The sequence below is a fragment of the Chamaea fasciata genome, unplaced genomic scaffold, assembly GCF_029207755.1.
Source record: "Chamaea fasciata isolate MVZ Bird 193981 ecotype frontalis unplaced genomic scaffold, bChaFas1.0.hap1 SCAF_377, whole genome shotgun sequence".
NCBI classification, from domain to species: domain Eukaryota; kingdom Metazoa; phylum Chordata; class Aves; order Passeriformes; family Sylviidae; genus Chamaea; species Chamaea fasciata.
The window spans coordinates 1-23,936 of record NW_027094462.1 but is presented as its reverse complement, the minus strand read 5'-3'; the positions used below and the strand labels follow the sequence as shown (position 1 = coordinate 23,936).

Genomic DNA, 23,936 nt, shown 5'->3' with positions numbered 1-23,936 from the left:
AATTTTACACCAATCTCAGTTTCCCATCTTAATATTTTCTCTTTGCTGTGACAGGTAATTATGCAGAGCAGGACAGCCCTCTGAATCGCAGTCTTGGAAAACAAACATCGCTTTAATTAGCATAACCAGTACAACAAAACATTTTCTAAACTTGCACTCAAGACAAAAGATGCCCTTCACAAAGACAGCAGCTTGAGGGCATTGAGAGGATTTTTTGGACTTGGGGGACAGGGACAGAGCAACATTACTTGTCTGTTTTCAGTTTTGCGCAGCTCCTCATCTGGTTCACCACCTATCTTATCTAAACAGTTCTTATCTGACCTTTTTTGCCTTCTCTTGAGACAGACAGCAGGACTCCGTTACTGCTAAAGGAAAAAGAGCTGCCTGGTATCTCTAAAAACACAGATTCTCAGAAAGAAAAGAACAGTCGAATGCATCAAACAAGAACACTTTATTCCTTCAATAATGCTTACGTATTTTCACTTTTTCAAAGTCTCCAAATAAAGTTTAGAAATCAAACACGTCAATGCTACATTCAAATATTTCTCTCTTCTAACCTAAGCCAGAAAAAAAAAAAAAAAACAAATCAGGAAAAGAAATCCTTATTTTTACTACAAAAAGTCTCGGTTTTCCACATGAGAAGCCACATTCTCAACAAACCGATGCCAGAAGAGTCAACATTATTGAAGAGGGTTACAGTGAGCTGTCAAATTACCTTCCGTCCTCTGAGGATGTGCACTACACTGCCAGCATGTTTCCAGCTCTCACATTCAGAGTAGGAGAGCCAGGACTAAAACATCTGCTGGGCCTAACGAGGTCCCTGTCACATCTCTGTGATAACACGTTGCTCATGTCTATCATGTAACACAGACAGAACATATTCTCCTGGTTTTAGTCCCTTAGATTCCTCGGTCTAAGCAAGAAATTGGCAGCCTGCCAGGCTTCCTATGGACCATTCTGGGGTGGGACCACCAGGTAAATCTCCCCGAGTCAGGGCATGATATCCTAAAGAGACACTGCCCTCCTTCCCCATGGATAAATGGGATGATGAGCAGTGCAGCAGGAGCAGGAAGCTCTGCTAAGTTTCCACCACTGCCATGCATTTTCTCTTCACTAAACATCGATTTACTTGCAGGAAGAAAGGCTCCCCTAATAGAACCTGTTCTTTTGATGGCAACCAAGAGGGAAATGGGCAAAAAATAGCTTGAAACTATACCAGTGTCAAGCTATTATTAACTATCAGGCATACACTGACAGTAGGAGAGATGAGGTGGCAAGAGGACTTTCAATAGCCAAAGAGCCCTTTCATCATCTGACCAGCTTCATCTATTGTATTCAAGTAAGTGTTAAAATACAGAGAAATCACACATATCTAGTGCCTTTACAACGAGTATCCAGGTGCAGATTTCTTCCTGCACGTGACTAAATTTAAGGCATCCTTGCCGTGTACAAAAAAAAAAGCCTTGTGAAATGAGAGGTGCTAACATTTTCTAACAGATGGGATGACATTACAGAACAGGATCCTTTTTGTTACTGATGAAAACAACATGCTCTTGGTGCAATTGATTTCACACATAAACGGCAACAGTTTCAAAGCCCAACATCGCTATTTTGGGCCAGTTAGTAGAAACCCATTTCTAAAGCTGATAGCAGCTCTGACAATTAATTACAAGCTCAAGATCAAGCAGGTCAAATCCTTGTGAAATCCCTAGACATCAATCAGAATGACTCCTGAGGGCCTCCATAGAGTTCAGAGCAAGTATTCCCTCTTTTTGCAGATCATCTTTCCGTGCCTCTGAGCTGCACAGATTATGAGCAGGAATATTTTATGGAATAAGATCAAGGTAAATAGGGCCAGGAGGTGCACAATTTCCTGAGTTTAGGTACAACAGACTTGCCACAGGTAAATAACTGCTCACTTGGGCACTTATACATGTTACAGCCAGGTGAGGGGTGGGGAAACACTCACAAAGGAGACTAAAACACACTGCAGGGCAAACTGCAATTCCACCAATCCACACCTGCAAAACTCATTTACCACAACCGTGCTCAGCATTCCACAGAGACTCTGAATGAATTTATGCAGCACCAGTACAAGTTGAAAATACATTAAAAACATTTTAAAAAAATAACTATAATGTCATGATGTTCCTCATGCTGATCTGAGTCAGGGTAAGAGCTGAAGGGAATTTCCTTGTGAGCTGACAGGCCCACAGAAATAACCCAGCCATGACTGTCCCCAAGGACAACAAATGGGGCAGACCCCACTCTTCCAACAGGCTGAGCTAATCAACAGATCTGCACATCTACTGCAGAATCTGCATAAGAAATCGATTGAAACCATGTGTTGGTATGGATTCATTTTGCCAAAAAATTAACTGTGACGGGTTGGCACGGTAATGACTTGAACTTTTCCACAATACCATGAAGTACTGATGCTTCTGGAAAAACAAAGTAGATTCTGATGTACCATTCAGACTTCCTAGAAAGAAACCACGCCAACAAGATGAGGTAATCTTGAAATTGCCATCTCCAAGCTTCCTAAAACTGGAGAGAAGGTTTGAAATCTATTCGGACTCTGATTAAACTCAGCAAGCAACACGGTAAAAAATGTATTGAATAGAGCTTTTAAATAAACAAATTGCAACAGTATTTACTTATTTTCTTCTATTTCTCCTCCCTGGAATCAAGCACTCAGGCAAACTTCTCACTTCTACAACAGCATGTTGACTTTTTGACACTATGATCATTAAAGTCAACGTGGAAAATACATGCCCAAATAGAAAATCTAGATGCTGAAAGGAATATCAACCAAGTCAAATCCAACTTTTAAAAATAAAATCCTCAAGAAGTGAGTCACTCACCCCCAAAACTGTACCACTTATAGCTACTTTATAACAGAAATACAGGAAATATGAGAGGCCTTTTTCCCACTTTGGAGGTTTATGTACAAAGCTGAAGTCCAGCACACGTTTGTTAATGGTTGAGACCTCAAGCAGAAAAAAACCCCACAAATAATCCCCAGCCAACAGTATAAATCAACCTAAAGAAAGCTCATCATTTACTGAGTATCATGGCCATAAAGCTGCCCAACAAAGAGAGGGCAAGACAAACTCCATACTCGTATAGCAATCTAAACTGAAAAGCATCAAAATATACCACGTGGAATCACTAGTGCGACAACCAAGCCAAAAACAATCTCTGCTATCAATCTTCAGCAGCCAGCTCCCACTTTTTTACCCTGTTTTAGAAACCATTTCTTCTTACAGAGTCACTGCCAGGCCCTCACTTTGAGTCTACTGTGTTTGACAGATCAGCTACAACATTTTTCTTCTGTAAAACAACAGAACTTAGACCAGATTTTACTCAGCCACAGACTCTGCAAGCTCAGGTGTCGTTGCTTTACACTCACTGTGTCAGGTTCTCCTACCACCAAGCCCGAAGGTGCCACAGTGAAGGAGCTCTGGAACTGGCTGCTCTGATGAAGGCACTTGGTCCAACTGCAGAGTTTCCACTCTGTCTAACTGAAACCTTGACTGATGCCAGCTGCACCTCATTTCTTCCATCACCAGGTTTTCCTGAAGAGCAGCACTCACCCTCCAAATTTTAGCCCTGTAGGGGACAAAATTAAATTATATAAAAATATACAATGAACATCTATATTATTTATAAACTGAAATATTTATGATTTATTTAATGAAACTGTAAAGTTTAGCCCTCTAGGGGCTAAAATTAAGGGGACAACAAGTAGAAAGACAAGAGAAGCACGGTCTGTCCAAGAAGTAAAAATCACTCAAGGCCCATCAGGAGTTTCAAAGTTTCCCTCAAATAGTAAAGATCACACAAGCAAAACAGAAGTCTCCAAAGTATCTAACAGAATCATTTTGTAGAGATTACATCAGTACATCCACCATTTAATTAATTCATTAACAGGTGCTAAAACCCCTCCTTTATCCGTCCAAAGACCAATCGTGCACAGAAAAGAGGAACATATGGAAATGAAATAGAGTCTTGCAACATGCAGGCATGTGGGAGACAGACCTTTTGGGGATCCCGAAGGTGGCAGCACAATTACTAAATTACCTAAGCAAGAGTCAGCCGCCAAAAACTCCTGGGGAAGCACCACGGCCCAGAGCTGCCCCTGCCAGTGTCACATGGGACAGCTGCAGCTTGTTTGGAGGAATACCTAAAGGTGATCCACCCAGAAGGAAAGGGATCCTGCTTTAAGAGAAGTCTCTAGTTCTTAAAGGATTGCTGAAAGTCAGAGTACGTTTATTTGTATGTTTTACGCTTAATACTTGCTTGAATACCCCTCCAAAAATGTTGTTAATCTGATAACTAAGAACGTGCCATTAAAAAAAATGGCATGTTTTTGTCTCTTTCTTTCAAAAGTAAAATATTCCTTGTTGTTTAATGGAAAAGCAGGCTCCTCTCCAAACACATCCTGTGAGGCCTTTTCCAGTGAAGCAGTGTGCATAATGATAAATGAAAAAGGGAAAGGTTCTTGCAAGTATTTTTATCTGTAGTATGCAGGGGTTGATCTGTTACACCCAAAAATTATTTTCAACTTAAACAATTCACCCTTGCCAAATCCCTAACTCACTCTAAAACTCTAATAGGTACACACAACATTTCTTGTGAATAAGTTTGCAACAAATCCTACAAGTTCACCCTCAGGAAAGGTGGCAAACACCCCAAGGGAGTATACAACACACAATATACACTCTTTGGAAGTGGAGGGAGTGAGTTTTGTCCTTCTTCCTCCTACTTTTTTTGCCAAGAGTGAGGGAGTCCCAAGGAACCATTTCAACACTTCAAGGAATGTCTCACATGCCAGGAAAGGCTCTGACACACTGACTGAAAACACTGGGAGGAGGGAGGACACACAACACATCAGCCAATGCAGATTTTCGGCTGCCTTGGACGTTATTCCTTCACAACAGCCACAATCTTTTTCCATAGACATTCTCCCCAGGTAAAAATCCAGGCGTGATGGTGAAGGGGCTAATTCTTTACCCTGTTTAGAATCAGTCAGAGAACTTCACAGTGTTTGTGACTCGTGCTCTCTTCACTTGAAACAGCTCCCACAAGACCTTGAAGGACAACTTGCTTCAACTGCCGGGAGGTCAAACTTGATAAAATCTTCAATATTGTCCTTTCCGGTGTATTTCCTTATCCTCCTACCCTTATGAGATCTGCCTCTACTGCAGGACCAGCTATCTGCTCTAACAACATGGTTCTTGTATGAAAAATACAAGCCAAAATAGAAAATCTAGATGCTGAAAGGAATATCAACCAAGTCAAATCCAACTTTTAAAAACAGAATCCTCAAGAAATGATTCACCCACCCCAAAACAAATGCAGCAGGAGAGGCAACTTATTCATCTCACAGAGATCATTCTCCTATCTCTCCATGCTCTGCTCCAAAGTGTGTTCAAATCAAAGGTTCTCATTTTTTTCCTCTTCCCCTCAATTGTATTTAATTAGGTTGGGTTTTTTTTTCCTTTGAAGTCAAGGGAAAGAGGCCTATTTATTTCAAGGAATATTTAGCCTGGCCTTTTCCTTCCAGTGTTCTACCTCACGGCATCTTCAACCCCATTGTTCCATAGGGACAGGGAGGCATCCAAATAAAGATTAATAAAAAGGCAATTCCTGTGGTGTTATCAATTGAAGAAACAGGATCACTTTTCCCAGTGTCAATGAACTTCAACACACTAATAAAATTAACAGATATCAAAGTGGTTTGGGTCTGAAATAGAAACATTTCCACTACATCTGAGTAGCTTTTCCAAATACTGGGCAAATAGTTTGATACACTTTGAAATACTAAAATATCTCCAGTGCTCCAAGATGAAGCTGAGCAAATGTCACTGAGTGAAATGAGACTAGACATTGTTTGCACCTTCTAAGCATGCATTATATTTTCATCTTGGTGTTTAAAACAAGGCCACTGCAAGGAGAATTTCCACTGTCCCAGCTGTCAGTAACTGGTTTTGTGACTTACCTGCTGGGGAATTACTCACTTCCCACTGCAAATGTGAAATCACTGTTCATTTGGACAGATTGCTCCTGACTGCACCCTGATGATGTGTCCTCAGTCCAGCTCGTGGCACCGGCAAGATAAATGTGTAGAATGAGATTAGGGGCAAAACACTAACAAAATTTGCTTAGATCAGAGACGCACTCACACCCTGTCAGTACTACCTGACATCTTCCTGACAATATTATGAGGCAATTATGTATGTCTTGGCTGATGGAGGTGAATTATGGTAAGTTCTAGGAGGCAACTGTCTAAAGCAGGGGAAGCTGATTAATCACCCAGCAATAATTCATTATTGAGACATTTAGGTCGACTTGTGCACCACAAAGTCAGAGGGAGCAGGAAACAATCAAACCGATGAATACTGTTCAGACTAAACTGTTGGCAGCTACAGCCACAGAGGCACATTTACAGAGAAAATGACACCATCTCAGAGAAATCAGATGCCTGGAAGCAAATCCTCAAACCAAGTGGGCACTCTCCATCCCACACAAGGGACGCATCAGCACGTGCAGCAGGAGCCCCTGTGCTGGCATTCTCACTGTTTCTCAGGTCTACCTGTTCCCTGCCTCAAACAGGGGCACAAATGAGGAGCCAGTCTGCAAAGCCTTGGGCTTTCATCTCACACTGCTACACTGAAGCAAATGGACAGGAAAATAGAAGAAGCCTGAATACACCTCTGCTGATAAAGATCTCTATGTTAATACCATTAACATTGACTACATCGAATTTAAAGCTGATATCTGCCTGCATATCACATACAAGTCTCTTTTCAGGTGTACAAAAAATGTGTCCATTTCACAGCATTTCTTCCTTTACTTCTCCGCCTGGATCATACAGAAAATACATTTCTTGGCCACCAGCAAATCATTACCCCTCATGGGGGCTGTTCCCTAAAGAGTTTAAGTACCAGAACAATGGACTACTGCACAGCACCAAATTTCAATTGTGACTTAACTATTCCACAAAGGGGATTTACTGTAGTAAATCACCTCTCAGGAATACACAATTATTTGAAATTTCACTGACATTTTCCACTAACAAAACAGCACTTCTACTTTAGCAGTGATTCGAAGATGGAAACTTTCCATTAAGCCTTTTCTTTCCTCTGGGTGTCAGAGTTGTCCTCAAAGTCCTTCTGTGTTAAAAATTAATTGTCTGGTTTGGTCTAACATACCCAATGTATTCGTTAGGGAGTACACGCACAGTAATACCTCAGAAAGGTTACAACCCTCCTCCCCAAGATCTTGGATGGCAATTTTGGGTTACTCTGAACCTCTCTCCAGCTTTGGCTTCTGAACTTTTCCTTTAATCTACTTTTTCATTCACTTCATGTACACCGATACAGTAGTTTTTCTCTTTTTGTAACCTGGTGTCCAAATACCAGAACGACCGCTTGACCATTTCCATAAGCAAACCATCGTCTGCAAAACTCTTCAGTCAGAATCTTATTATTAAAGCAACTTTTTCCAAACAGTTTCTGCCGCAGAGCCAAAGGGCCCTCTGCTCAGAATCCTTTTCCTTAAAAGCATGGGGATATGGATGATTTCTGTGCCCCGTAAAGGTCCAGTGCCATTCACCTCTGGATACCAACATGTTCTTCCATCTGACTGGGGATGGAGTCGCGGAAGATGAGAGGATTTCTCTCCAGCAATGATATCCTGCCCCTTGGCAGATATCAGGCAGTTCAAATCAAATTTCAGGTTTAGCTCACAACACTCAGGATGCTGACAGATGATGGAAGCACTGTCACAGCAGCTCTAGCTTGACTTTCCGCCTACACTACTGTACATTTTAAACCACTTCTGAACAGGATCACTAGAAATGGGCAGCCATCCCTAAATCATCCCTGAAAACACAATGGCATCCAACAGGTGTTTGCTTGAGTTATCCCCCTAAGGCAAGGCAGTACTTCAACAGGCATAGAGAGGATAAAAGGAATAATTCTGTCCCTAAGAGCTGCCTCCTTCCCCTGTCTCCTCATTTGCCAAGGCCACGCACGAGGCCGATCAGCGCCGCTGGCGCCTCCGGAACCACCTGCAGCTGGCGGCCAAAGGTGACCAAAAAAACCCCCCCCAAAAAAAACCCCAAAAAATTTGGGGGGAGGGGGAATCCCTCCCCAGAATGATATTTTTACATTTTTATTTATTTCGGGGTTTTTTTGTTTGTTTAATCAGGCCCTCTCCGGCAAACCTTCGCTCAAAACCGGCTGAGCTCCCCCGGGGCCGCTCCGGCCGCGCCCTCAGACACCCCGAAAAGACCCTGGAAAGACACGTTGGGCTGAGGCGGGATCCTGGAAAATTCAAAAGAATTAAAAACCGGAAATATCCGACTCGTTTTTTGGGGCAAAAAACGGATAAAATCGGGAGGTTTTGGGGCGGTTTGGCCTCCGGGGCTTGCCGTACAAAATGGCGGCGCGGTGTGAGGGCGACAAAATGGCGGCTCGGAGATTTCGCCATACAGAATACAGAAAACGGAGATTTGGGAGGAAAAAAGGGGATTTCGGGGAAAAAGGGGATTTCAGAGATAAAAATTGGATTTTCCAATTCTAAATTTGGAGAAAAAACGGATAAAATCGGGAGGTTTTGGGGCGGTTTGGCCGCTGGGGGTTGCCGTACAAAATGGCGGCGCTGTTTGAGGGAGACGTGAGGACGACAGAATGGCGGCGTTTTGAGGATCGTGCCGTACAAAATGGAGAAAACGGAGATTTGGGTGGAAAAAGGGGATTTGGGGGAAAAAGTGGATTTTAGAGATAAAAATGGAAATCTCCGACTCTAAATTTGGGGGGAAAACGGCAAAATTTAGGGAGTTTTGGGGTGGTTTGACCGCTGGGGGTTGCCGTACAAAATGGCGGCGCGGTGTGAGGGGTGAGGAGCGGGCGGCAAAATGGCGGCGCCCGGAGGATCTTGCCGTACAAGAGGGCGGCGCGCGGGGGTTTTTTGCCGTACAAAAACGAAGAAAATGGAGATTTGGGGGGAAAAATGGGATTTAAGGGAAAAAAAAGAAATTTTAGAGAGACTAATAGAGATTTTGGGGGGGGAACGGGAAAATTTGTCGGCTTTGGGGTGGTTTGGCCGCTCGGGGTTGCCGTACAAGATGGCGGCGCGCGGGGGGTTTTGCCGGATAAGACGGAAATTTGGGGGGAAAATGGAGATTTTGGGGAAGAAAGGGAGATTTTAGGGGGGAAAATGGGGATTTTAGAGGGGTGAAACGACATTTTTTGGGGAAAAAAATCGCTTTAAAAAGAAAAAAAGTCCCCAAATCGGCAAAACCTGAGGGGAAAAATTTTCCCAAAAACCGCCTCAAACTCCCACAAAAAAAAAAAAAAACAACCGCGGCGACAGCAAAACAACAACAACAAAAAGAGGCGATCTGAAAATTTATTGAAATTTAATTTTATTTTAATTTTAATTAAATTAACTAAATAATTATTTATTTAATTTTTTTAATTAAAATTTTTCGATCCCAAAAAAATCTCAAAAATTCACCCCAAAATTTCCACTCAAAATCCCAAAAAATGACCCGAAAATTTCCACTGAAAACTGAAAATTTTTAAGCCTCAAAATCCCTCAATTTTACCCCAAAATTCCCGCTGAAAATTGGGATTTTTAGAGCCTCAAAAATCCCCGAAATTCACCCCAAAATTGGAATTTTTGAAGTTCCAAAACCCCCAAAATTTCCACCCAAAATCCCAAAAATTCACCGCAAAATTCCCAACTAAAATCCATCAAAAAACCCCAAAATTTCCACTAAAAATTGGGATTTTCAGAGCCCCAAAATCCCCAAAAATTCACCCCAAAATTTCCACCCAAAATCCCAAAAATTTACTCCAAAATTCCCTCCCAAAACTGAGATTTTTAAAGCCCCCAAATCCCCCAAAATTCACCCCAAAATTCCCACTAAAAATTGGAACTTTTAGAGCCCCGAAATCCCCCAAAATTCACCGAAAATGCCCTAAAAATGACCCAAAAATTCCCACTAAAAATCAGGATTTCAGAGCCCCAAAATCCCAAAAAATGACCCCAAAATTCCGACTGAAAAATGGGGTTTTTTGAAGCCCCAAAATCCCTCAAATTATCCCCAAAATTCCCTCCCAAAACGCCAAAAATTCACCCCAAAAATTCCCATTAAAAATCAGGATTTCAGAGCCCCAAAATCCCAGAAAATGACTCCAAAATTCCCACTAAAAATTGGAATTTTTAGATCCCCAAAATCCCCAAATTCTCCCCAAAAATCCCAAAAAACCCCCCAAACCCCCTCCCAGTACAAACCAGTACAAACCAGGAAAGAAAAACCCCAAACCAGTATAAACCAGTACAAACCAGTCACCCCAAATCCCTTCCCAGTTCATCCCGGTGACCCCTAAAGCCCCTCCCAGTACAAACCAGTAAGGAAAACCCCCAAACCAGTACAAACCAGTACAAACCAGTATAAACCAGTAACTCCCAGTATCCCCCAGCGCCAGGCCCTGGCCCTGAGCCGCTCCCTGGAGGTCACCGAGCGTCGAGAGATCCCAGTTCAAACCAGTACGGACAGGTGAGGGCACTGGAATGGGGACTGGAGGGCACTGGTTTGTACTGGGATGGACTGGGAGTGGGTTTGGGGTCACTGGTTTATACTGGGATAGACTGGGAGTGGGTTTGGGGTCACTGGTTTGTACTGGGATGGACTGGGAGCGGGTTTGGGGTCACTGGTTTATACTGGGATGGACTGGGAGTGGGTTTGGGGTCACTGGTTTGTACTGGGATGGACTGGGAGTGGGTTTGGGGGTTACTGGTTTGTACTGGGATGGACTGGGAGTGGGTTTGGGGGTCACTGGTTTGTACTGGGATGGACTGGGAGTGGCTTTGGGGGTTACTGGTTTATACTGGGATGGACTGAGAGTGGGTTTGGGGGTTACTGGTTTGTACTGGGATGGACTGGGAGTGGGTTTGGGGTCACTGGTTTATACTGGGATAGACTGGGAGTGGGTTTGGGGTCACTGGTTTGTACTGGGATGGACTGGGAGTGGGTTTGGGGTCACTGGTTTATACTGGGATGGACTGGGAGTGGGTTTGGGGTCACTGGTTTGTACTGGGATGGACTGGGAGTGGGTTTGGGGGTTACTGGTTTGTACTGGGATGGACTGGGAGTGGGTTTGGGGGTCACTGGTTTGTACTGGGATGGACTGGGAGTGGCTTTGGGGGTTACTGGTTTATACTGGGATGGACTGAGAGTGGGTTTGGGGGTTACTGGTTTGTACTGGGATGAACTGGGAGTGGGTTTGGGGTCACTGGTTTATACTGGGATGGACTGGGAGTGGGTTTGGGGGTTACTGGTTTGTACTGGGATGGACTGGGAGTGGGTTTGGGGTCACTGGTTTATACTGGGATGGACTGGGAGTGGGTTTGGGGTCACTGGTTTATACTGGGATGGACTGGGAGTGGGTTTGGGGTCACTGGTTTGATACTGGGATGGACTGGGAGTGGGTTTGGGGGTTACTGGTTTGATACTGGTATGGACTGGGAGTGGGTTTGGGGTCACTGGTTTATACTGGGATGGACTGGGAGTGGGTTTGGGGGTTACTGGTTTATACTGGTTTAAACTGGTTTCGGGGTTTCTGGGCGTGGTTTACCCTTTGCCCCTCCCCCACATGTAAACCGACCACGCCCCTCATCAAGCCACGCCCCCTTCCCTTTTATGGAGCGACAACAAGGGCGGGGCAAACTGGGCGGGGCCTGGGGGTTACTTGGTTCTACTGGGAGGAAGTGGGAGGGGCCAACGCGGCTCTGACCCCGCCCACCGCGCCGATATGCAAACTTATGTAAATGAGAGCACAAATAAATGCGAATGACGTCACTGACCACGGGGACTGGGAGTTACTGGTTTGTACTGGGAGGGGCCTGGGCGTGACTCAGACCCCGCCCACCTCACCGAGGCGCCAGCCTTATGTAAACTTATGCAAATGAGCGGCGAAATAAGCGCGGGTGACGTCATTTGTACGCCGAGGAGCAAAGCGGCGCCGCGGGGCATGACGGGATACACCGGGGCGCAGAGCGGCACCGCAGGGCATGACGGGATACACCGAGGCGCAAGGCGGCGCCGCGGGGCGTGACGGGATACACCGAGGCGCAGAGCGCCGCGGGGCACGACGGGATACACCGAGGCGCAAAGCGGCGGAACGGGGCATGACGGGATACACCGAGGCGCAAAGCGGCGCGGCGCATGACGGGATACACCGAGGCGCAAAGCGGCGCACGGCATGACGGGATACCTGCAGCTCCTCTCCTAAAGGAAGGCTCAGCCTGGGACTCATTCCTCTCTCTTCCAAGACACTACTTTAGAAAACTGCAGGATTCCAACCTAACCCTTCCTCCAACACAGGGGCCGGAAGAAAAGATTCAGAATTTCTGTCCACCCCCATAGGTTCAGCCATACAGCTATGGCAAAATGCATCTCTTCTCTGCAGTCTTCTCACGTAAGATTTGTTTCTTTAATAAACCTTTCCTCGGAGGAGCAGTCTTACATCAGTATGAGATTTGTAATGTTTTAAGTAAATTTATAAACCAAGGGTTTGTAGTTGCACATACAGCAGAGATTCCAGAGGACAGCAGAGCAGACCAAATGCAGCCAGACTGGTGTTTTAAAACTGAGGTCATCGACTGATTCCTGTGATCCACGATCCCAACACCAGGCCACACCTGGTGTTCTTGCCTCTAGAGAAAAGCACACAACCTGTTATCTCTGCTGAGCTCATTTGGTACCATTTAATACGTATTTATCACACACTCACAAAATGGCAAGTGTGGTTGCATCACTACCACAAAATGCTCCTGGGGATTTACTCAATCATTGATGATTACAGAAATGGTAAGAAGAGAGGCCAAACAATAGGGGGAAAAGGTGGATTTACCCTACACAGCATCCAAATTCTTAACAACAGGATGGACTTTGCCACTTATTGCTAATGCTAACTCACATAGAAGGAGTTAGAAGTTTGATCTGCAAGACAGTTCACACGAGGCCACAAAGGAAAACAAGCACTTTACATGTTGAATTTCACCCCTGTTTATGAGGTTTTCTCATGATATTTAACTTCAATTATCAAACACAAATTTTCAAACATACCGGTGAACATCCCTCAGTCCATAGTCTGTGCCTATTTCTTGCTCTAAGTTAGATGAGCAAACAGATAAAATTGTATCAGCTCCTTTGGACCGACCAATTTCAATTCAGCTGTGGTTACAGCATTTCAACGGCGAACAAAAAGCATGCACAGCTGAGTTTCAGAAAATATAAATACTCACACAAAGCAACATTTTCAACTCCCAGAGTGTTTAGTATGACACACTTAACTACCTCCAGTACCTAAGAGATCTGTATTGAAAAATCTGAGCCATGTTACTAATTTTAAGTGGACACTAAAAAACCAAACCCAAACATTAACATGCCACATGTCCTGGCTCTCTTAGCACTGCATTGGCCATAAACACACAATGATTTTGATTCCAAAGATTTCTCAAGGTTTCCTGGGTTTTTGTTGTTCCTACAAGTATCCCAGCTTGTTTTTACTCACTGTACCAGTCTCAGGTTGTAAACACAAGTGGGCTGTGACTCTCCCATGAGCAAGTTTTTTCATGTATTTGCAAAACTGACCGCACAAACGTGGTTACAGCTGCTCACATGCTCTACTGCCTACACACACTGAAATGCCAAACAATTAAGGAAGGCTCCAATGAATTCTCAAGATATGGGATGCTTTTTAAGAGCTATTTCAAAAAACAACTAAAACCAATATTTGTTGATGCATTTACTACCACGTAATTGTACTAGAGCCCGTTGAAGAGACAAATTTGAGGGTCTTTTTTTAATGCCTTAACTTCATACTTGTACAGCAATCTAAACTGAAAAGCATCAAAATATACCACGTGGAATCACTAGTGCGACAACCAAGCCAAAAAAAATCTCTGCTATCAATCTTCAGCAGCCAGCTCCCACTTTTTTACCCTGTTTTAGAAACCATTTCTTCTTACAGAGTCACTGCCAGGCCCTCACTTTGAGTCTACTGTGTTTGACAGATCAGCTACAACATTTTTCTTCTGTAAAACAACAGAACTTAGACCAGATTTTACTCAGCCAGACTCTGCAAGCCCAGGTGTCATTGCTTTACACTCACTGTGTCAGGTTCTCCTACCACCAAGCCCGAAGGTGCCACAGTGAAGGAGCTCTGGAACTTGCTGCTCTGATGAAGGCACTTGGTCCAACTGCAGAGTTTCCACTCTGTCTAACTGAAACCTTGACTGATGCCAGCTGCACCTCATTTGTTCCATCACCAGGTTTTCCTGAAGAGCAGCACTCACCCTCCAAATTTTAGCCCTGTAGGGGACAAAATTAAATTATATAAAAATATACAATGAACATCTATATTATTTATAAACTGAAGTATTTATGATTTATTTAATGAAACTGTAAAGTTTAGCCCTCTAGGGGCTAAAATTAAGGGGACAACAAGTAGAAAGACAAGAGAAGCACGGTCTGTCCAAGAAGTAAAAATCACTCAAGGCCCATCAGGAGTTTCAAAGTTTCCCTCAAATAGTAAAGATCACACAAGCAAAACAGAAGTCTCCAAAGTATCTAACAGAATCATTTTGTAGAGATTACATCAGTACATCCACCATTTAATTAATTCATTAACAGGTGCTAAAACCCCTCCTTTATCCGTCCAAAGACCAATCGTGCACAGAAAAGAGGAACATATGGAAATGAAATAGAGTCTTGCAACATGCAGGCATGTGGGAGACAGACCTTTTGGGGATCCCGAAGGTGGCAGCACAATTACTAAATTACCTAAGCAAGAGTCAGCCGCCAAAAACTCCTGGGGAAGCACCACGGCCCAGAGCTGCCCCTGCCAGTGTCACATGGGACAGCTGCAGCTTGTTTGGAGGAATACCTAAAGGTGATCCACCCAGAAGGAAAGGGATCCTGCTTTAAGAGAAGTCTCCAGTTCTTAAAGGATTGCTGAAAGTCAGAGTACGTTTATTTGTATGTTTTACGCTTAATACTTGCTTGAATACCCCTCCAAAAATGTTGTTAATCTGATAACTAAGAACGTGCCATTAAAAAAAAAAATGGCATGTTTTTGTCTCTTTCTTTCAAAAGTAAAATATTCCTTGTTGTTTAATGGAAAAGCAGGCTCCTCTCCAAACACATCCTGTGAGGCCTTTTCCAGTGAAGCAGTGTGCATAATGATAAATGAAAAAGGGAAAGGTTCTTGCAAGTATTTTTATCTGTAGTATGCAGGGGTTGATCTGTTACACCCAAAAATTATTTTCAACTTAAACAATTCACCTTTGCCAAATCCCTAACTCACTCTAAAACTCTAATAGGTACACACAACATTTCTTGTGAATAAATTTGCAACAAATCCTACAAGTTCACCCTCAGGAAAGGTGGCAAACACCCCAAGGGAGTATACAACACACAATATACACTCCTTGGAAGCGGAGGGAGTGAGATTTGTCCTTCCTCCTTGTCTTGGTTTGGGAAGACAGGTATCTGCCAGGTAAAATTACAATCAGGGGCTCTTTGGCAAAGATTTGGGAAATAGGAATAGCAGTTCTTTACTAGTATGTAATACAAAGCAAACAAACACAAAAACTCCCCCCCACCAAACAACTGCAGCATTAATGACAAACGACAACAGTACCAAGAACCTTGAGGGCTTTGTTTCACAAAACCCAGGGCAGTTTGGTTTCGCTGTCCCTGCAGGATCCTCAGAGCACCAAGCTGAAACAGTGGAAAAGTCCCGGGCTGGTCGCTGGGATGGCAGGGTGTCCCGGCAGGCAGGGGCAGGATGTCCCGGCAGCGCAGGGGTGCAGGGTCACGCTGCAGCAAGAGGAGCAGCGCCGAAGGCGAGGCAGGGCCTGGACCAGCTCCCGCAGGTGGCCGGGAAAACTCAGGATTCAGGCTGAACTGGTGATAGTAGATTTCCCAGGACTGGATCCCTTTGGCCACAGTGAAACTCCTCCAGCCAGCAACAGCCGTTCTCTGCTCGGCGTGCTCTGCGGCGGCTGAGCTCCTCGAGGAGCGGCAGACACGCGTCTCCCCGAACGCCGGAGAAAGAAAAGCCCGCAGCTGCCTCAAGCTTTGTCTTTTACCTGCGTTATCTCCCCCTTCCACCTTTGTCCACCTCTTTGTTTCGGTTAAGTACTCTCAAGTATCCAACACTTGGTCTCCTTGGTAACGTGTCGGGAAAAAATTCTTTAGAGAAAGAAGGAACAAACCTAACCCCCAACACTCCTCCTACTTTTTTTGCCAAGAGTGAGGGAGTCCCAAGGAACCATTTCAACACTTCAAGGAATGTCTCACATGCCAGGAAAGGCTCTGACACACTGACTGAAAACACTGGGAGGAGGGAGGACACACAACACATCAGCCAACGCAGATTTTCGGCTGCCTTAGACATTATTCCTTCACAACAGCCACAATCTTTTTCCATAGACATTCTCCCCAGGTAAAAATCCAGGCGTGATGGTGAAGGGGCTAATTCTTTACCCTGTTTAGAATCAGTCAGAGAACTTCACAGTGTTTGTGACTCGTGCTCTCTTCACTTGAAACAGCTCCCACAAGACCTTGAGGAACAACTTGCTTCAACTGCCAGGAGGTCAAACTTGATAAAATCTTCAATATTGTCCTTTCCGGTGTATTTCCTTATCCTCCTACCCTTATGAGATCTGCCTGTACTGCAGGACCAGCTATCTGCTCTAACGACATGGTTCTTGTATGAAAAATACAAGCCAAAATAGAAAATCTAGATGCTGAAAGGAATATCAACCAAGTCAAATCCAACTTTTAAAAACAGAATCCTCAAGAAATGATTCACCCACCCCAAAACAAATGCAGCAGGAGAGGCAACTTATTCATCTCACAGAGATCATTCTCCTATCTCTCCATGCTCTGCTCCAAAGTGTGTTCAAATCAAAGGTTCTCATTTTTTTTTCCTCTTCCCCTCAATTGTATTTAATTAGGTTGGTTTTTTTTTTTTCCTTTGAAGTCAAGGGAAAGAGGCCTATTTATTTCAAGGAATATTTAGTCTGGCCTTTTCCTTCCACTGTTCTCCCTCACTGCATCTTCAACCCCATTGTTCCATAGGGACAGGGAGGCATCCAAATAAAGATTAATAAAAAGGCAATTCCTGTGGTGTTATCAATTGAAGAAACAGGATCACTTTTCCCAGTGTCAATGAACTTCAATACACTAATAAAATTAACAAATATCAAAGTGGTTTGGGTCTGAAATAGAAACATTTCCACTAAATCTGAGTAGCTTTTCCAAATACTGGGCAAATAGTTTGATACACTTTGAAATACTAAAATATCTCCAGTGCTCCAAGATGAAGCTGAGCAAATTTCACTGAGTGAAATGAGACTAGACATTGTTTGCACCTTCTAAGCATGCATTATATTTTCATCTTGGTGTTTAAAACAAGGCCACTGCAAGGAGAATTTCCACTGTCCCAGCTGTCAGTAACTGGGGCACAAATGAGGAGCCAGTCTGCAAAGCCTTGGGCTTTCATCTCACACTGCTACACTGAAGCAAATGGACAGGAAAATAGAAGAAGCCTGAATACACCTCTGCTGATAAAGATCTCTATGTTAATACCATTAACATTGACTACATCGAATTTAAAGCTGATATCTGCCTGCATATCACATACAAGTCTCTTTTCAGGTGTACAAAAAATGTGTCTATTTCACAGCATTTCTTCCTTTACTTCTCCACCTGGATCATACAGAAAATACATTTCTTGGCCACCAGCAAATCATTACCCCTTATGGGGACTGTTCCCTAAAGAGTTTAAGTACCAGAACAATGGACTACTGCACAGCACCAAATTTCAATTGTGACTTAACTATTCCACAAAGGGGATTTACTGTAGTAAATCACCTCTCAGGAATACACAATTATTTGAAATTTCACTGACATTTTCCACTAACAAAACAGCACTTCTACTTTAGCAGTGATTCGAAGATGGAAACTTTCCATAAAGCCTTTTCTTTCCTCTGGGTGTCAGAGTTGTCCTCAAAGTCCTTCTGTGTTAAAAATTAATTGTCTGGTTTGGTCTAACATACCCAATGTATTCGTTAGGGAGTACACGCACAGTAATACCTCAGAAAGGTTACAACCCTCCTCCCCAAGATCTTGGATGGCAATTTTGGGTTACTCTGAACCTCTCTCCAGCTTTGGCTTCTGAACTTTTCCTTTAATCTACTTGTTCATTCACTTCATGTACACCGATACAGTAGTTTTTCTCTTTTTGTAACCTGGTGTCCAAATACCAGAACGACCGCTTGACCATTTCCATAAGCAAACCATCGTCTGCAAAACTCTTCAGTCAGAATCTTATTATTAAAGCAACTTTTTCCAAACAGTTTCTGCCGCAGAGCCAAAGGGCCCTCTGCTCAGAATCCTTTTCCTTAAAAGCATGGGGATATGGATGATTTCTGTGCCCCGTAAAGGTCCAGTGCCATTCACCTCTGGATACCAACCTGTTCTTCCATCTGACTGGGGATGGAGTCGCGGAAGATGAGAGGATTTCTCTCCAGCAATGATATCCTGCCCCTTGGCAGATATCAGGCAGTTCAAATCAAATTTCAGGTTTAGCTCACAACACTCAGGATGCTGACAGATGATGGAAGCACTGTCACAGCAGCTCTAGCTTGACTTTCCGCCTACACTACTGTACATTTTAAACCACTTCTGAACAGGATCACTAGAAATGGGCAGCCATCCCTAAATCATCCCTGAAAACACAATGGCATCCAACAGGTGTTTGCTTGAGTTATCCCCCTAAGGCAAGGCAGTACTTCAACAGGCATAGAGAGGATAAAAGGAATAATTCTGTCCCTAAGAGCTGCCTCCTTCCCCTGTCTCCTCATTTGCCAAGGCCACGCACGAGGCCGATCAGCGCCGCTGGCGCCTCCGGAACCACCTGCAGCTGGCGGCCAAAGGTGACCAAAAAAACCCCCCCCAAAAAAAACCCCAAAAAATTTGGGGGGAGGGGGAATCCCTCCCCAGAATGATATTTTTACATTTTTATTTATTTCGGGGTTTTTTTGTTTGTTTAATCAGGCCCTCTCCGGCAAACCTTCGCTCAAAACCGGCTGAGCTCCCCCGGGGCCGCTCCGGCCGCGCCCTCAGACACCCCGAAAAGACCCTGGAAAGACACGTTGGGCTGAGGGGGGAATCCTGAAAAATTCAAAAGAATTAAAAAACGGAAATATCCGACTCGTTTTTGGGGCAAAAAACGGATAAAATCGGGAGGTTTTGGGGCGGTTTGGCCTCCGGGGCTTGCCGTACAAAATGGCGGCGCGGTGTGAGGGCGACAAAATGGTGGCTCGGAGATTTCGCCGTACAGAATAGAGAAAACGGAGATTTGGGAGGAAAAAAGGGGATTTCGGGGAAAAAGGGGATTTCAGAGATAAAAATTGGATTTTCTGATTCTAAATTTGGAGAAAAAACGGATAAAATCGGGAGGTTTTGGGGCGGTTTGGCCGCTGGGGGTTTCCGTAAAAATGGCGGCGCTGTTTGAGGGAGACTTGAGGGCGACAAAATGGCGGCATCTTGAGGATCGTGCCGTACAAAATGGAGAAAACGGAGATTTGGGTGGAAAAAGGGGATTTGGGGGAAAAAGTGGATTTTAGAGATAAAAATGGAAATCTCCGACTCTAAATTTGGGGGGAAAAGGGCAAAATTTAGGGAGTTTTGGGGCGGTTTGACCGCTGGGGGTTGCCGTACAAAATGGCGGCGCGGTGTGAGGGGTGAGGAGAGGACGGCAAAATGGCGGCGCCCGGAGGATCTTGCCGTACAAGATGGCGGCGCGCGGGGTTTTTTGCCGTACAAAAATTGAGAAAACGGAGATTTGGGGGAAAAAATGGGATTTAAAAAAAAAAAAAAAGAAATTTTAGAGAGAATAATGGAGATTTTGGTTGGGAAACGGGAAAAATTGTCGGGTTTGGGGTGGTTTGGCCGCTCGCGGTTGCCGTACAAGATGGCGGCGCGGTGCGGGGGGTTTTGCCGGATAAGACGGAAATTTGGGGGGAAAATGGAGATTTTGGGGAAAAAAGGGAGATTTTAGGGGGGAAAATGGGGATTTTAGAGGGAAAAACGAAATTTTGTGGGGAAAAAAATCGCTTTAAAAAGAAAAAAAATCCCCAAATCGGCAAAACCTGAGGGGAAAAATTTTCCTCAAAACCACCTCAAACTCCCACAAACAAAAAAAAAAAACCCGCGGCGACAGCAAAACAACAACAACAAAAAGAGGCGATCTGAAAATTTATTGAAATTTAATTTAATTTTAATTTTATTTCTCTTCTGGCGTTTAATCGCCGGCGCCGCTCCCGTCTCGTTCCGTACAAGACGGCGGCGCACGAAGGGGAAGTTGGGTCATGGCACTTCCGGTGCGAAATGGCGCCGCGCTTCGCGGTCATTCCGTACAACATGGCGGCGAGCGGATGTTTCGGTGACGTGCGCATGCGCGCGGTGACATCACTTCCTGCCATGGCGAAGACGGCGGCGCGCAGAGTCCTCCGGCTCGGTTCGTCCCGGGAAAGCTCCAGGAGGGTCTCGGGGGGCGGGAGGCGCTGATTTAATGAGATGCAAATGAGCGGGCGTGGTCTGAGGGGGTTGAGCGTGGTTTAATCTCGATTTGGGCGGGGTTTTGAAAGAAGGGGCGTGGCTTGTGCGTGATTGACGTTTGGCACCCCCCCAGCGGAGCGGCAGGCGCGCGCTGCCCGGCCCTGGCCACGCCCCCCGCAGCGGATTGGCGAATGGCGAGAGAGGTGAGGGGGGAAAAGAGGGCGTGGCCTCAGGATCGAGGTGTGGTTTTAAGGGAGGGGGCGTGCTTCGTCGTGAGGGGATTTGGCGGGAAATTGTTGGGGGGTTTTTTTTCCCTCGAATTTTGGGGGAATTTCCGGGATTTGGGACGGTTTTCCCTGGATTTGGAGGTTTTCCCCAAAATTTTGGGATTTTTTCCAGCAAATTTGAAGTTTGTCCCAAAATTTCTGAGTTTTTCCCAAATTTTTGGGGTGTTCCGTGGAGTTTTTTGGAAATTTCCCAGGATTTGGGGTGGAATCGGGGAAAAATTGGGGAATTTTGGAAAACTTTGGGGTAAATTTCGGATTTTTTCCCCCAAATTCTGTGATTTTTACCCAAATTTTTGGGATTTTTTTTTCCCCAACAAATTTTGGGATCCTGGATGGATCTGAGGGAATTCCGGCTGGAATTTTGGGTTAAAATTCCCGAATTTTGGGATTTTTTCTTCCAAATTTAGGGATTTTTTTCCCCCAAATTTTGGGATTTTTTCTTCCAAATTTTGGGATTTTTTCCCCCAAATTTAGGGATTTTTTCCCAAAAATTTTGGAATTTTTTCACCAAAATTTTGCAATTTTTTTCCCCCCCAATTTTGGGAATTTTTTTCTCCAGTTTTTTAGGTTTTTAACCAAATTTTGGGATTTTTTCCCCCAAATTTTGGGATTTTCCCCCCAAATTTTGGGATTTTTTTTCTTCCAAATTTCGGGATCTTTTCCCCCAAATTTTGGGATCTTTCCCCCAAATTTTGGGAATTTTTTTCCCCAGTTTTTTAGATTTTTAACCAAATTTTGGGAATTTTTTCCCCCAAATTTTGGGATTTTTTTTCTCCAGTTTTTAGATTTTTAACAAAATTTTGGGCATTTTTTCCCCCAAATTTTGGGCATTTTTTCCCCCAAATTTTGATTTTTTCTCCCCAAATTTTTTTGGTTTCTTCCCCAAACATTGGGATTCCAGGGGATTTCTGCTGGAATTTTGGGGTAAAATTCCCAAATTTTGGGGTTTTTCCCTCAGCTTTGGGCTCTCCCCGAGTTTCTCCGGGCCCGGCCCCCTGCGGGACCTCCCTGACTGGAGCTTTTCGGGTAAAAAACCGGAAATTTTGGGGAAATTTTGGAGAATTTTGGGAGATTTGGGGAAAATTTGGGAATTTTGGGAGAAAATTCGGAATTTTGGGTGAAATTTGGGAATTTTGGGGACAAAGTTTGGTGGTTTTGGAGAGAAAATTTTGGAAATTTGGGGCGGGGGGAAATGGGAATTTTTGGGAAGGGAAAATTTGGGAGTTTTGGGATAAAAATTTGGGGGGGAAATTTGGGGGTTTTTGGGGGGAAATTTAAGAAATTTTCAGGAAAATTTGGGAAGCTTTGGAGGGAAAATTGGGAATTTTGAGAAATTTTGGGGAGGGCAAAATCAGGAATTCGAGGATGGAATTTCTGGCGGGAATTTGGGAATTTTAGGGATAAAAATTTGGTGATTTGGAGCTGGAAAATTTGGGAATTTGGGGAGGGAAAATTGGGAATTTTGAGAGCAAAAATAGGGAATTTTGGAGAGGAAATTTGGGAATTTTGTGAGAAAAATTTGGGATTTTTTGTGGGGGGGAAACTCTGGGAATTTGGGTTGGAAATTTTGGGAATTCTTGGGAGGGAAAAACCCGGAATTCGGGGAGGAAATTTTGGGCGGAAAATTTTGGGAATTCTAGAGGGAAAATTTGGGAATTTTGGGGATAAAAATTTGGGAATAAAAATGTGGGAATTTTGGGGGAAAATTTGGGAATTTTGGGGATAAAATGTGGGAATTCTGGGGGAAAAGTTGGGAATTCTAGGAAGGAAAATTTGGGAATTTTGGGGATAAAAATGTGGGAATTCTGGGGGGAAATTTGGGAATTTTAGGAAGGAAAACTTGGGAATTTTGGGGATAAAAATGTGGGAATTTTGGGGATAAAAATGTGGGAATTTTCAGGGGGAAAATTTGGGAATTGGGGGGGAAAGTTCGGGGATTTTGGGGAGAAATTTGGGGAATTTTGGGAGTGCAAAATTTGGGAAATTTGAAGGGAAAACGCGGGAACATTTTTGGGGGAAGAAAATCAGGGAATTTTCGGAGGGAAACTTGGGAATTTTGAGGGGAGAATTTGGGAATGCTCTGGGGAGGAAATTTGGGAATTTTTGAGGGGAAAAATTTGGGGATTTTTGTCCCTCCCCTCCCCTCCCCCCCTCCAGACGGGCGCCCCTCCCCCCCCGGCGGGGGCAGCTCCGGCGGCTCCAAGAGAACCAAGAGCTGGTGGTGAGTCCCAAAAAACCCCAAAATCACCCCAAAACCCTCCAAATTTACCCCAAAATTCCCAATAAAAATTGGGATTTTTAGAGCCCCAAAGATCCCCAAAATTGGAATCTTTGAAGTTCCAAAACCCCCAAAAGTCACCCCAAAATTTCCACCCAAAATCCCAAAAATCACCCCAGAATTCCCCCCAAAAATTGGAATTTTTAGAGCCCCAAAAATCCCAAAAATTCACCCCAAAATTTCCACCCAAAACCCCCAAAAATGACCCCAAAACTTCCACTGAAAACTGACATTTTTAAAGCCCCAAAATCCCCCAAATTCACCCCAAAATTCCCACCTAAAATCCCTCAAAAAACCCCAAAATTCCCACTAAAAATTGGGATTTTTAGAGCCCCAAATATCCCAAAAATTCACCCAAAAATTGGAATTTTTGAAACCCCAAAACCCCCAAAATTTCCACCCAAAATCCCAAAAATGTACTCCAAAATTCCCCCCCAAAACTGAGATTTTTAAAGCCCCAGAATCCCCCAAAATCACTCCAAAATTCCCACTAAAAATCGGAACTTTTAGAGCCCCAAAATCCCTCAAAATTCACCCAAAATGCCCCAAAAATGACCCCAAAAATTCCCATTAAAAATCGGGATTTCCGAGCCCCAAAATCCCAAAAAATGACCCAAAAATTCTGACTAAAAATTGGGATTTTTGATGCCCCAAAATCCCCCAAATTCTCCCCAAAAATCCCCCAAAACCCCCAAACCCCCTCCCAGTATAAACC

The 23,936-nt window shown here is 44.1% G+C and overlaps 1 long non-coding RNA gene across 1 annotated transcript; it reads left to right on the top strand.

Annotated features, from left to right (window-relative positions):
• The first annotated feature begins 20,581 nt into the window (after window positions 1-20,581).
• Window positions 20,582-23,930, top strand: LOC136305366 (uncharacterized). Its single transcript, XR_010725288.1, has 3 exons — window positions 20,582-20,615; window positions 20,790-20,859; window positions 23,101-23,930. It is a non-coding gene; the product is annotated as an uncharacterized lncRNA (long non-coding RNA).
• The last annotated feature ends 6 nt before the right edge of the window (window positions 23,931-23,936 follow it).